This window comes from Benincasa hispida, chromosome 8 (genome assembly GCF_027475165.1).
Source record: "Benincasa hispida cultivar pf3 chromosome 8, pf3_genome.v1.1, whole genome shotgun sequence".
In the NCBI taxonomy this organism is placed as follows: Eukaryota; Viridiplantae; Streptophyta; class Magnoliopsida; order Cucurbitales; family Cucurbitaceae; genus Benincasa; species Benincasa hispida.
This window is the reverse complement of record NC_143485.1, coordinates 228,265-241,574: the sequence shown is the minus strand read 5'-3', so window position 1 is coordinate 241,574 and position 13,310 is coordinate 228,265. Positions and strand designations below refer to the sequence as shown.

Genomic DNA, 13,310 nt, shown 5'->3' with positions numbered 1-13,310 from the left:
CCTATATGATACCTCTTACAGCACCTCGTCTTTGGAGACATCGTTAAAGCATTTTATTGAAAAGAGTGAGGCAATGAGACAATCGTAAGCTGACACCCTAAAAGAATTAGAAGAGCAAATAGATCAGCTTACGAGGGAACTAAAGAAGAAAGCACCTGGTACAAAGCATAGCATTTCAAAAGCACAGGAGCCATGAGGGAAAGAACAATGTCATGCAGGGACATTGAGAAGTGGCAAAACAATAGCCCCTATGTCATCAGTACCAGATGCAATAACAACACCAGTCAATTTGACTGTTGATGATGACAAGTCAGTTAATATTGGAAAAAGTACCAATTCAGAAGTAAGTTCATCTACAAAAGATGAAGCTCCTCAAGACATGAATGCTAAATCAATGCAACCTCCAGCTAATGAAGCGCAGCAAGCACCGGACCTCAGCAAGTAGCCAATTGAATAGGAAATACGGCGGGATCTTCCACCTTTCCCGTCCAGGCTGAAGAAGAAAGATGATAGCAAGCAATTTCAGAGGTTTTTGGACGTTCTCCGGCAGCTACAAATTAATATTCCCTTGATAGAAGCATTAGAGCAGATGCCGAGTTATGTAAAATTTCTCAAGGACATTCTTGCAAAGAAAAGAAAGATCAAGGAAAATGAAACAATTGCGTTAACATATGAATGTAGCGCGCTGTTCCAAAACAATCTCCCCACTAAAATGAAGGATCCTGGGAGTTTTACATTACCTTTCACAATAGGAGGAAAGACAGTCAGAAATGCACTGTGCGATTTAGGGGCAAGCATAAATCTAATGCCCCTGTCAATTTTTTAAGAAGCTGGATATCGGCAACGCAAGACCAACTACTATCACAATACAGTTGGCCAATAGATCGATAAAGCTTCCTGAGGGCAAGATAAAGGATGTTCTCGTGCAAGTGGATAAGTTTATCTTCCCAGCAGACTTTGTCATACTGGATTATGAAGCCGATAGAGAAATCCCTATCATTTTAGGTCGCCCATTTCTCGCGACAGAGCGAGCACTGATCGATGTGCAAAAAGGAGAATTGACCATCAGGGTCGATGATCAGGAAGTAAAATTCAATGTACTAAATGCGTTGAAGTACCCAGGTGATGTGGAAAATTGCCAATACATTGAGGAACTGCGGGAAGAACCTTGGCACAAATCCCTAAAGGAAGGAAGAAGATTTTGACATTGGCGCAATGTTGGAGGAAGACTGCACTGCAATTCATATTGAATCAAATTTTGAACCGCTCAAGTTATCTGAACGAACATCACAACGCATTAAGCCATCTCTAGAAGATCCACCTGTGCTAGAGTTAAAGCCGTTGTCTATGCACCTTAAGTATGCTTACTTAGGAAGTAACGACACATTATCGGTTATCATTTCCGCATCGCTGAGTAAGGAAAAAGAGGATGCACTCATACAGATCCTAAAGAGTAATGCAAAGGCATTAGGATGGACCTTGGCAGACATTCGAGGAATCAGCCCCTCATATTGTATGCACAAGATTCGTTTGGAGGAAGAAAAGACTGAATCAGTAGAAAGGCAACGTCACTTGAACCCTGCCATGAGGGAGGTCGTGAAAAAGGAAATAAGAAAGTGGCTGGACGTAGGTGTCATCTATCTGATTTCTGATAGCAGTTGGGTAAGCCCAATGCAGTGTGTTCCAAAGAAAGGAGGGATGACAGTCATCACTAATGACAAGAATGAATTGATTCCCACGAGAATGACTATGGGGTGGAGAATTTTTATGGATTATCGCAAGATGAATTTGGCCACCAAAAAGGACCATTTCCCACTCCCGTTCATTGATCAGATGTTAGGCAGACTTGTGGGGAATGAATTCTTCTGTTTTCTTGACGGCTATTCAGGGTACAACCAGATAGCAATTGTGCCGGAGGACCAAGACAAGACAACCTTCATGTGCCCATTTGGTACGTTTGCATTCCACGCATGCCATTTGGACTCTGCAATGCGCCAGGCACTTTTCAACGATGCATGATGGCAATATTCTCAGATTACTTGGAGGAGTCAGTCGAGGTATTCATGGATGATTTCTCAGTTTTCGGCAATAACTACGACTCTTGTTTATCCAACCTTGAAAAGGTCTTGAAGAGATGTGTAGCAACAAATCTTGTTTTGAACTGGGGAAAATGCCACCTAATGATTGAAGAAGGAATAGTTCTGGGTCACAAAATCTTTAAGGCCGGTTTGGAAGTTGATCAGGCAAATATTGACACAATTTCTAAGTTACCCCCACTAGTGAACGTAAAAACACTTAGGAGCTTTCTGGGACATGCTGGGTTTTATAGAAGATTTATTCGCAACTTCTCCCAGATCGCAAGGCCCCTAAGTGCACTACTGGAAGCTAACCGAGAATACAATTTTGATGATGCATGATCCAAAGCATTCAACACATTGAAAGATGCGCTCATCTCTGCACCTATTTTGATTGCACCAGATTGGATGCAACCATTTACGTTGATGTGCGATGCTAGCCGATATGCTGTGGGTGCAGTTTTGAGTCAATGCAAGGACAAGGTATTGCATCCTATTTATTATGCAAGTAAAACATTGAATGATGCACAGGAAAACTATACAACCACAGAGAAGGAAATGCTCGCAGTGGTATTTGCACTGGAGAAATTCCGACAATACTTAATCGGGACAAATGTGGTGGTGTATACGGATCACTATGCAATCAAGTACTTGATGACAAAGAAGGATGCAAAACTAAGGCTTATACGGTGGGTGTTGCTACTGCAAGAGTTTGACCTAGAGATCAAAGACCGGAAGGGCACCGAGAATCAAGTCGCGGATCATTTATTAAGATTGGAGAATTGCAAGGTTCAAGGGATAGAAAAAGATATCGAGGAAAGATTCCCTGACGAGCTGCTGATGGCAGTTGACGTTAATATTCCCTGGTATGCGGACATTGTGAACTTCATTATTTGCGATCAAGAACCAGATGACTACACTTACCAGCAGAAGAAAAAGCTAAGACATGATGCCAAATTTTATTTCTGGGATGACCTATTCCTATGTCGACAAGAACCTGATCATATATTACGTTGATGCGTTCTTGAGCATGAAGTCAAGCAAATTTTAGAGCTTTATCATGAGTCTCCATATGGAGGATATTTTGGGGGGCAGTGGATCACAGCAAAGGTCCTACAGTGTGGCTACTTCTGGCCAACATTGTTTAAGGATGCTCATGCCCATGTTGTGCAATGCGACAGATGTCAGAGAACGGGGAATATGTCAAAAAGGAATGAAATTCCACTGACGTCAATCTTAGAAGTGGAATTATTTGATATTTGGGGAATTGACTTCATGGGCCCATTTCCACCATCTGAAGGTCATCACTATATTATGGTCGCTGTTGACTATGTATCAAAATGGGTTGAGGCCATCGCATGTGTCAAGAATGATGCGACCATAGTGGCGAAGTTTCTGAAGAAGAACATTTTTGCTCGATATGGGACTCCACGAGCCTTAATCAGCGATGAGGGCTCTCACTTTATCAACCGCATAATTGCCAACCTGTTGACTAAATTCAACGTCAGCCATCAAGTTGCGACTGCGTATCACCCACAGACTAATGGGCAGGCGGAAATTTCTAACAGAGAGATAAAAACTATCTTGGAGAAGGTAGTCAATACTTCCAAGAAGGATTGGTCACCCAAGCTTGATGAATCACTGTGGGCATATAGGACTGCCTATAAGACACCAATTGGCATGTCCCCGTACATCCTGGTCTTTAAAAAAGCTTGTCATCTGCAGCTCGAGTTGGAACATAAGGCAATGTGGGCATGTAAAAAGCTGAAGTTTGATTTAGCAAGTGCGGGGAAAGTCCGGAAGCTGCAATTGAATCAACTGGTCGAATGGCGATGGGACGCCTACGAAAATGCCAAGATCTATAAGGAGAAAACCAAGAAATGGCATGACGACCGCATAAACGACTAGAAATTCACCGAAGGTCAACAGGTATTATTATTTAACACTCGTTTGTGGTTCTTCCCAGGAAAGTTGAAGTCCCGCTGGTCTGGGCCATTCCGAATCAAGACAATCTTTCCTCACGGTGCAGTAGAACTAACAACTTTAGATGGGAACAACATGTTTAAAGTCAATGGTCAGCGGATTAAGCCTTACTATGGAGGCGACTTCGAACGACGCCATTGACTTGGGCAAGTAGGATTAAACCGCTTGCAGAGGGGAAGCGATTGTGGTAATTCTGAAACATCTGACAATTAGCATCCCTACCTATGTTTACATGCTTTCTCTCCAGTTTTCTTTTATCGCCTTCTAAATGCCGCTATTTACTGCTCATTAGAATTAGTCTCTAATGCTTACTGCATTTCCTTTCAATATACTTTCGTATGCATTTCTATTCCTTAGATTTAGTAGCGGCGTTTGTAAATTTTTGTGAATGATTGGATGAAGCATTAAACATCGCAAAGTCCTTTTCAACTTACATTTTAGATGAATTGAAAAGAACAATAAATACTGATATGAGATGTGATGATGGGTACATTGTGAGTTAACAAGAGACACTTTGCATCCATTACACCCAAATACATTGCGTTGAGGGGTGTGTTGCGCGCGTATGTGTCCTTTGCTCGTCCTTAGCTAAATGCACTATGTTGAGGTATCCTCAGAAATGTGTTAGTTAAGGGGTGTGTTGCGGGGGTGCATGCGCTGTAGCTTGTCCTCAGCCAAAATGTTTTGCATTATTAGGAGCACGGTGCCACTTTTTAGCGTGCACCCATCTAAATCAAATTTAAAAAGTTAATCAAATTCTTTGATTCTTATACAGGCACACAATTTTGTATTGCATTAATTTGTAATTATTTGTATACTTTGTTAATATTCAATACAATGAGTACATATTCACTCCACTTTTTGCCTGTGCCTTTTTCTTTATCATCCTTTGTCAATACTTGCGATGTTCTGAATCTTTTACTTTTGTGTTCTTCATTGCGTTGCTATGATGTAATATATGTTTATACTTAGAAACATTTCCCATACTTTGTAAACTCTGACTAACACTTAGTTAATTCTTAGTTTAGCATTGCTCAAACCTTCTTTTTGAAATTTTATTCTAAGTGTTTGTCTAGTTTACCCAAACAACGCAATGAGGACCTTGCTCATCTTTAAATTTGGGGGTGGGGAAGGTCTGAGCAAATAAGATCAGATTATGCAGTATTTAAGAAAATGCGTTCATTTTCTGTTTTCTTGAAAAAAAAAAATCATACAAAACTCCAATGTTAGCGCAAGGGAAATCCTTAAAAATGTTCCCAACCTAATAAGAGTTTAGTTATGAAAGGAGCCTGCTCGTTGTTGGATGTTCGTATGACACCCGTAGGAGCAAGAAAAAATGAAGGTGGGTTTCCAAGAACAACGCAATATGAAGAATAGAAAAGAAAAATAAATGCAAGAGACAACTCCTCTGAATATCATGAGTTAAAATTGAGATTGGCACACAACCATAGTTGGATGTTAACATGACACTCGTGGGGATAGGCCAAAACGAAGAGTGTAACCATGACAAACTGTCTCTAGTAAATGACGCAAACATGTTGACCACCGCATATAGATATATCGAGTTGTTTTGACAAAGAAGAGATAAACATTCTATTTTGAAAAACTAGAAAAGCATCTCTGAGCCGAATTTTGTTATATAGAAGAATAAAGTAGGGCTTGTTAAGAATTAGCAAGGATAGGAAAAAATTGCGATGTCAAGTAATGTGCCTAAGGGTAACATTCGGAGCAACCAATTGATGTAGAAATATAGGATAGGAATTGAGCTGTATTGCCTTAGTAGAAGATATGCTTGAGGACAAGCATATATCTAAATTTGGGGGTGTGATAACTTGTAGAAATACAAGTTATTTGTACTGCCTTATCTAGATATTGCGGCCAAAAGTTAGTAATTATGCACCAATTGTATGAAAATTAGCCTAGTATTGCAATAATTAGTAATTACTACACTTTATTTTATTATCGCATTTTTATTGCTTTCCTTTACTTCATCGCAATTTTTATATACTTGCACAAACTATACTTTTAAAGATTGAAAAACCTGGTCGCATGTATCGTAAACATAATGCAATAACCTCAAACAGTCCCTGTGTTCGACCTCGGATCACACCGAGAAACTTGCGATGGAATTATACTTGGTTCCAACGTAAGAAAATTTGTGACTGCGCATAGCATACTACAAGAACATCTATTACTAACGCATATCTAGAAGTAGTACTGCATGAATTAAGTCAAGTCAAGTCAGTATTGCATAACATTGGACTTGAACTGTGCGTGCATGTCATCGCATAAATCCAGTGTTACAAGTTTATGACAACATGAGCTTGTAGCACATCATCTAAGCATCGCATACATTTTGCGTTCATCATCAAGTCAACATGCATCCACTACAACATTAGCCTTACCAAGGTGGTACTCGATGGAATAGTCATAATCTTTAATCAATTCAATCCATCTTCATTGTCTTAGATTCAACTCTTTTTTATCAAAGATATATTTTAAGCTTTTGTGATCTGTAAATATTCTGTAGCACTCTCCAAATAGGTAATGTCTCAACAACTTCAGAGCCAAAACCACTGCTGCCAACTCTAGATCATGCGTAGGATAAATGTTCTCGTGTTTCTTAAGTTGACGAGAGGCATATGCAATCACCTTCCCATCTTGCATCAACACATATCCCAATCCTTGTCGAGATGCGTCACAATAAATCTCAAATTCTTTACCTGGAACAGGCAATGTAAGCACTGGTACTGATACTAGTCTCTGTTTCAGCTCCTGAAAAACTATGCTCACACTCCGGCGACCATTCAAACCTCATGCCTTTCTTGGTCAGGTTCGTCAACGAAAGGGCTATCATAGAGAAACCCTCCACAAACCTCCGATAATAACCTGCCAAACCTAGGAAACTGCGTATTTCTGAAACAGTCGTGGGTCATTCCCAATTATCTATTGCTTCCGTCTTCTGGGCATCTACACTAATGCCATCTGCTGAAACAACATGCCCAAGAAATACCACCCGATCTAACCAAAAATCACATTTACTGAATTTAGCATACAGTTGCCTATCTCACAACGTCTTCAATACTATCCTCAGGTGGGTTATATGATCCTCCCTACTACCAGAATACACTAGTATATCATCAATGAATACTATCACGAACTGGTCCAAGTAGGGATGAAATATCCTGTTCATAAGATCCATGAATACCGCAGGGGCATTTTTCAATCCAAATGGGATTACTAGAAATTCATAATGTCCGTATCTTGTTCTAAATGCAGTTTTAGGAATGTCAGCTTCCTTCACTTTCAATTGATGATAACCCGATCTCAAGTCTATCTTTGAAAACACCGTGGCTCCTCTTAGCTGATCAAACAAATCATCAATGCGTGGTAACGAATATTTATTCTTAATCGTTACTTATTCAGCTGCTTATAATCGATACACAATCTAAGTGTACCATCTTTCTTCCTCATAAACAATAACGGAGCTCCCTAAGGTGATACACTGGGTCGAATGTATTCCTTGTCAATTAACTCTTGCAGCTGAAACTTTAATTCTTTTAACTCAATTGGCACCATTCTATACGGTGCCTGTGATATAGAAGTTGTGCCCGGAATTAAGTCAATAGTAAACTCCACCTCTCTGTCGGGTGGTAATCCTGATAGTTCTTCAGGAAATACATCTCGAAACTCATTTACCACGGGGATATCTTTTGGGTTGAGCTCTTTCCCTTGAGCAGCCACTACGTGAGCCAGATAGGCTTTACATCCTTTGCTCAACAGCTTCCAAGCTTTCACTGTCGATTTTAGATTCCCAGCGGCTAATCTTTTGATTCCTGTCAACATTGCATCCTGGCCATTTGATTTTCTGAGCACTACCTCCTTCTTGTAGCAGTCTACTGAAGCACGATACTTACTTAGTAAATCCATTCCCAGGATAGCATTAAACACCAACAGTTCTAAAGGAAGTAAATCAACATAGAAGTTGTTGGATAGGAGAGAGAGAGAAAATATGGATGGTGGTGTACGGATTAAGAAGGAATGAAATGATGTGATTTGTGGCTTGTTGTGCTGAACTATGGGGTTTAAACACATCTATGCATTAGACATGGTATATGCTTATGCGTTTACACCCTTGCGTCGGAGGTCATGCGTCGAATGAAAATATGCTAATCTAGTATGCACTGACCGCGCGTTCCCATCACGAGTTTTCTTACGCTCACGCCAAGTATAACACGAACGCAAGTTTCTCGGGTAATCCGAGGTCGAATACAGGGACTTGTCGCTTAATAGTGCCTTGTGAAGTGATGGGTTTGAGGCGATGAATGAAATCAAAAAGAAGTTAAATGGATTTACATGCTACTCCTACTCCTAACTAAACAGATTGAGCATGAAAATAATTGCCATGAGGATAGGTAGGTATACAGTAACTACTACGCATGGTTATGTTCATGATATTAATCGCTCGAGTTATCCCAGCTCTACACACCAACGCATCGCACCTCTCGGTGTTCAACTGCATGCTTATATCTCTGTAATGCACGGATGCGTCAAGCTTAAGTTTGTGCCTATCTCTAGGAACAACGCATACTTTGCTTCAGTGCATTTCACTATTCACCCTTTCAGGCTTCTAGTTGTGGCCAAATAGCTCATAGACAAGCTTTGCAACAACTTATAGACAAGTGTTGCTACAGCCTCACACTTAAGCGAAGAGGACTAACTCACTATACTCGCACAACGCACACCTCTCGGTGGGTTGCTACTTGCGTCCTATCTCAAGGCTACATGATTGAGTATGCGATTGCCTTTAATAAATAAGCAATTGAAGTAAAAGATGATAAAGATAGATAAAATGAAGAAGATGGAGTTGAAGGAAAGAGTACATGCATTGATTACATAATGAATTAATGTCTTAAGTCAGAATGCAATACAATACAGTGGTAAAGAAGAGAAATGGAAGGCTTGGATGAAAGTAATCTCTTGCTTTTCATCCGTGACGCGTCAAGGCTACTAGTGATGCCATGGATGAATGGTGGAGATCTCTCTCTCGAGCTCTATCTCCGGCAAAAGCTCCGGTCGCCACTCGGAATGGCTAGTGGAGGTGGAGAATCCTCAAAGAAAATCTCGCTCAGGCTCTCATCTTGATCATAAACAATTGCCCTAAGGTAGAAGTTTGGATGTCTTGAAGTGAAGATCGAAGGGGCTATTTATAGAAGTTGGACGCCGACGGCTGTAATGATGAAGGTATGGCTCACTGTTGCTGTTGTCGCGGTATGGGCATTGTCACATCGTCTTATCTTATTGATACTCCCAAGGCGTCATGCGTCCGAGCTTGGTCAAGCTGAAGTATCAATGCATCCCATCTTGCGATCGCCCTTCTACTATGGTTATCGCTCTGTGGCCACAATTTCCAAGTGATTACCGCATTTGCTTGATCACCGCAACTTTGGTGCATTGGACGCAACTTCCATGCAATGGACGCATATGATCACAGCCCTTTCCTGCGTTGGATATATGTGATCGACGTAGGTGTTCATCTTTGCAGTAACTCGGCTTCAGCTCATGCGTTTGTCTATGCATTCGCCTGTTTTTAGCGCATGCGTTTGTCTGCGATAACTTACTTTCAACGCATGCATTTGACTCCTACGATAGCTACAAAAATAGGCACTTTGGCACGGAATAACGCATAATATTGAGGTTATTGAGAATTTAGGTGCTGATCGACCCAAAACTCAATTTTACATGAATTCTAAGTATTATTACCATATTTTCTACTTATCAGCCCTCATATTTCTAAATAAAAGGCTACAATAACTCGTATTTTTACGAGTTATCACACCCCCAAACTTAGAATCATGCTTGTCCTCAAGCATGCCTCATACTTAGGAAATTCAAAATTTATCCTCTAGCTCCCTCTTTGCGTCGATCAACTTTTCAAAACATGATTCACTTATACCTCTAACCTTCATCGCAATGCTCTTCTTGGCTTTGGCTACTTCTTCGAAGAGATATTTTCTAAGTTGAAATTCGGTAAGCCTTTGTTTAAACACTTTTTATTCATTCTTCGCAACCTTGTGTTCAGCTCGTGAGAGTGCGTTTGTTCAAAATAATTGAGACTTGCAATGATTTCTTCAAATGCGTCGTTGAACTTGGTTACGTCTTCGTTTTGGCTTACCCCCACGTGTGTCATGTGGGCATCCAACTTCGGTTGCATTCCATATTCAACTCAACTCATGTCTTGCTTGATTTTTGGCTTGTGCCTAACAGAGGAGTTGCACTGATGCGTTGATCCTGGTGACTTAACTTCGTTTTGGCTTGTCCCAACGGGTGTCATATAGGCATCCAACTACGGCTAAGTGCCTTTCACAACTTAACTCTTATCAACATGGGTTTCCCCATTACGTTGACAGTGGAGTTGTTATTCTCAAATTATCATCGTTTTTTTTTCTTTTTTTTAACGAACGCAATGTAATAAACGCACTTCTCCGAGACTGCTACCAACCCCCAAACTTAGAGGTTGGCAGCGTTCTCACTGCAAGCTAGATTCATCAGGATTGTGATAACAAATTTTTGAGCAAGGGTTTGCACAAGATAAAATCCTAGACTGACAAACTTGGAAGAAGCTACTAAAGTGAAGTGAGCCATGCGGTGTTTAATTAGCGGGTGGAGTGAATTATGGATGCAAGTTTATCAATGCAGAGGTAGGCAAGTGGATAAAAGAAAAAGAATTTTATAAGGCTAACGCATAAAAGATAACAAGAAAAGGACCTTTGAGTCGAATATACTTGCGATCATACTGAAGAAGTCATGCGATCATAGCCATGCGTTGACTGATGAAGAGAATTCTTCTTCCAAGACATCGTGCCGAATTGACTTATTAACGCACAACTCAGAGCTAACGCGCATTCATCCTCTAAGCAGCCGTAAAACAAAAATGACAATAAAAACATGTAAACTGATGTAAAGTAGAAATTAACCAAGAAAGCAATGTAAAGATAGAGTAGAAGACGTCCCTAGAGAAATTGGAGATTTGTCACTGCAAGGAGTCTCCCATGCAGGAGATGACTCTCAACTGTGTGGGTCAAGGAGTTAGCCCTGACCATTGGAGTTTCCAGGAATTGTTGGATGCATGATGGTTGACATGCATTTAAGACTGATTCTAGCTCATGCGACAGATAGCCTTTCTATCTCGGGGTCAATATTTGACTTTCGACGCATCGGCTATACTTCAAATATTGTTTGCAGGTTGGTCGCACAATCTAAAATACGCCTAAGATTGAAAGGGTGCCTGCGAAAACACTAAACTTCACAAAACATTAGCTGCCAAGTCCCCGGCAACGGTGCCAAAAACTTATTGGATAGGAGAGAGAGAGAAAATATGGATGGTGGTGTACGGATTAAGAAGGAATGAAATGATGTGATTTGTGGCTTGTTGTGCTGGACTATGGGGTTTGAACGCATCTATGCGTTAGACATGGTATATGCTTATGCGTTTACACCCTTGCGACAGAGGTCATGCATCGAATGAAAATATGCTAATCTAGTATGCACTGACCGCGCGTTCCTATCACAAGTTTTCTTATGCTTGCGCCAAGTATAACACGAACGCAAGTTTCTCGGGTAATTCGAGGTCGAACACAGGACTTGTCGCTTAATAGTGCCTTGTGAAGTGATGCGTTTGAGGTGATGAATGAAATAAAAAAGAAGTTAAATGGATTTACATGCTACTTCTACTCCTAACTAAATAGATTGAGCATGAAAATAATTGCAATGAGGATAGGTAGGTATACAGCAACTACTACGTGTGGTTATGTTCATGATATTAATCGCTCGAGTTATCCCAGTTCTACACACCAACGCATCGCACCTCTCGGTGTTCAGCTGCATGCTTATATCTCTGTAATGAACGGATGCGTCGAGCTTAAGTTTGTGCCTATCTCTAGGAACAACGCATACTTTACTTCAGTGTGTTTCACTATTCACCCTTTCAGGCTTCTAGTTATGGCCAAATAGCTCATAGACAAGCTTTGCAACAACTTATAGACAAGCGTTGCTACAGCCTTACACTTAATGAATTAATGCACACCTCTCAGTGGGTTGCTACTTGCATCCTATCTCTAGGCTACATGATTGAGTATGCGATTGCCTTTAATAAATAAGCAATGGAAGTAAAAGATGATAAAGATAGATAAAATGAAGAAGATGGCATCGAAGGAAAGAGTACATGCATTGATTACATAATGAATTAATGTCTTAAGTCAGAACGTAATATAATACAGTGGTAAAGAAGAGAAATGGAAGGCTTGGATGAAAGCAATCTCTTGCTTTTCATCTGTGACGCGTCAAGGCTACTAATGATGCCATGGATGAATGGTGGAGATCTCTCTCTCGATCTCTATCTCCAGCGAAAGCTCTGGTCGCCACTTGGAATGGCTAGTGGAGGTGGAGAATCCTCAAAGAAAATCTCGCTCAGGCTCTCATCTGTGATCACAAAAAACTGCACTAAGGCAGAAGTTTGAATGTCTTGAAGTGAAGATCGAAGGGGCTATTTATAGAAGTTGGATGCCGACAGCTGTAATGATGAAGGTATGGCTCATTGTTGCTGTTGTCGCGGTATGGGCATTGTCACATCGTCTTATCTTATTGATACTCCCAAGGCGTCATGCGTCCAAGCTTGGTCAAGCTGAAGTATCAATGCATCCCATCTTGTGATCGCCCTTCTACTATGGTTATCGCTCTGTGGCTGCAATTTCCAAGTGATTACCGCATTTGCTTGATCACCGCAACTTTGTTGCATTGGACGCAACTTCCATGCAATGGACGCATACGATCACAACGCTTTCCTACATTGGATGTATGCGATCGACGCAGGCGTTCATCTTTGCGGTAACTCGGCTTCAGCTCATGCGTTTGTCTATGCGTTTGCCTGTCTTTAGTGCATGCATTTGTCTGCGATAGCTTACTTTCAATGCATGCATTTGACTCCTACGATAGCTACAAAAATGGGCACTTTGGCACGGAATAATGCATAATATTGAGGTTAGTGAGAATTTAGGTGCTGATCGACGCAAAACTCAATTTTACATGAATTCTAAGTATTATCACCGTATTTTCTACTTATCAGCCCTCATAATTCTAAATAAAAAAGGCTACAATAACTCGTATTTTTACGAGTTATCAGAAGTCCTGACCATTGATCAGTACCTCACAATGATTATAACATTTATCTACTATTATCACATCTCCCAAAAG

The 13,310-nt window shown here is 40.7% G+C and overlaps 1 pseudogene; it reads left to right on the top strand.

Moving 5' to 3' along the window:
• The first annotated feature begins 484 nt into the window (after window positions 1-484).
• LOC150034267 (uncharacterized) lies at window positions 485-1,205 on the top strand (annotated as a pseudogene).
• The last annotated feature ends 12,105 nt before the right edge of the window (window positions 1,206-13,310 follow it).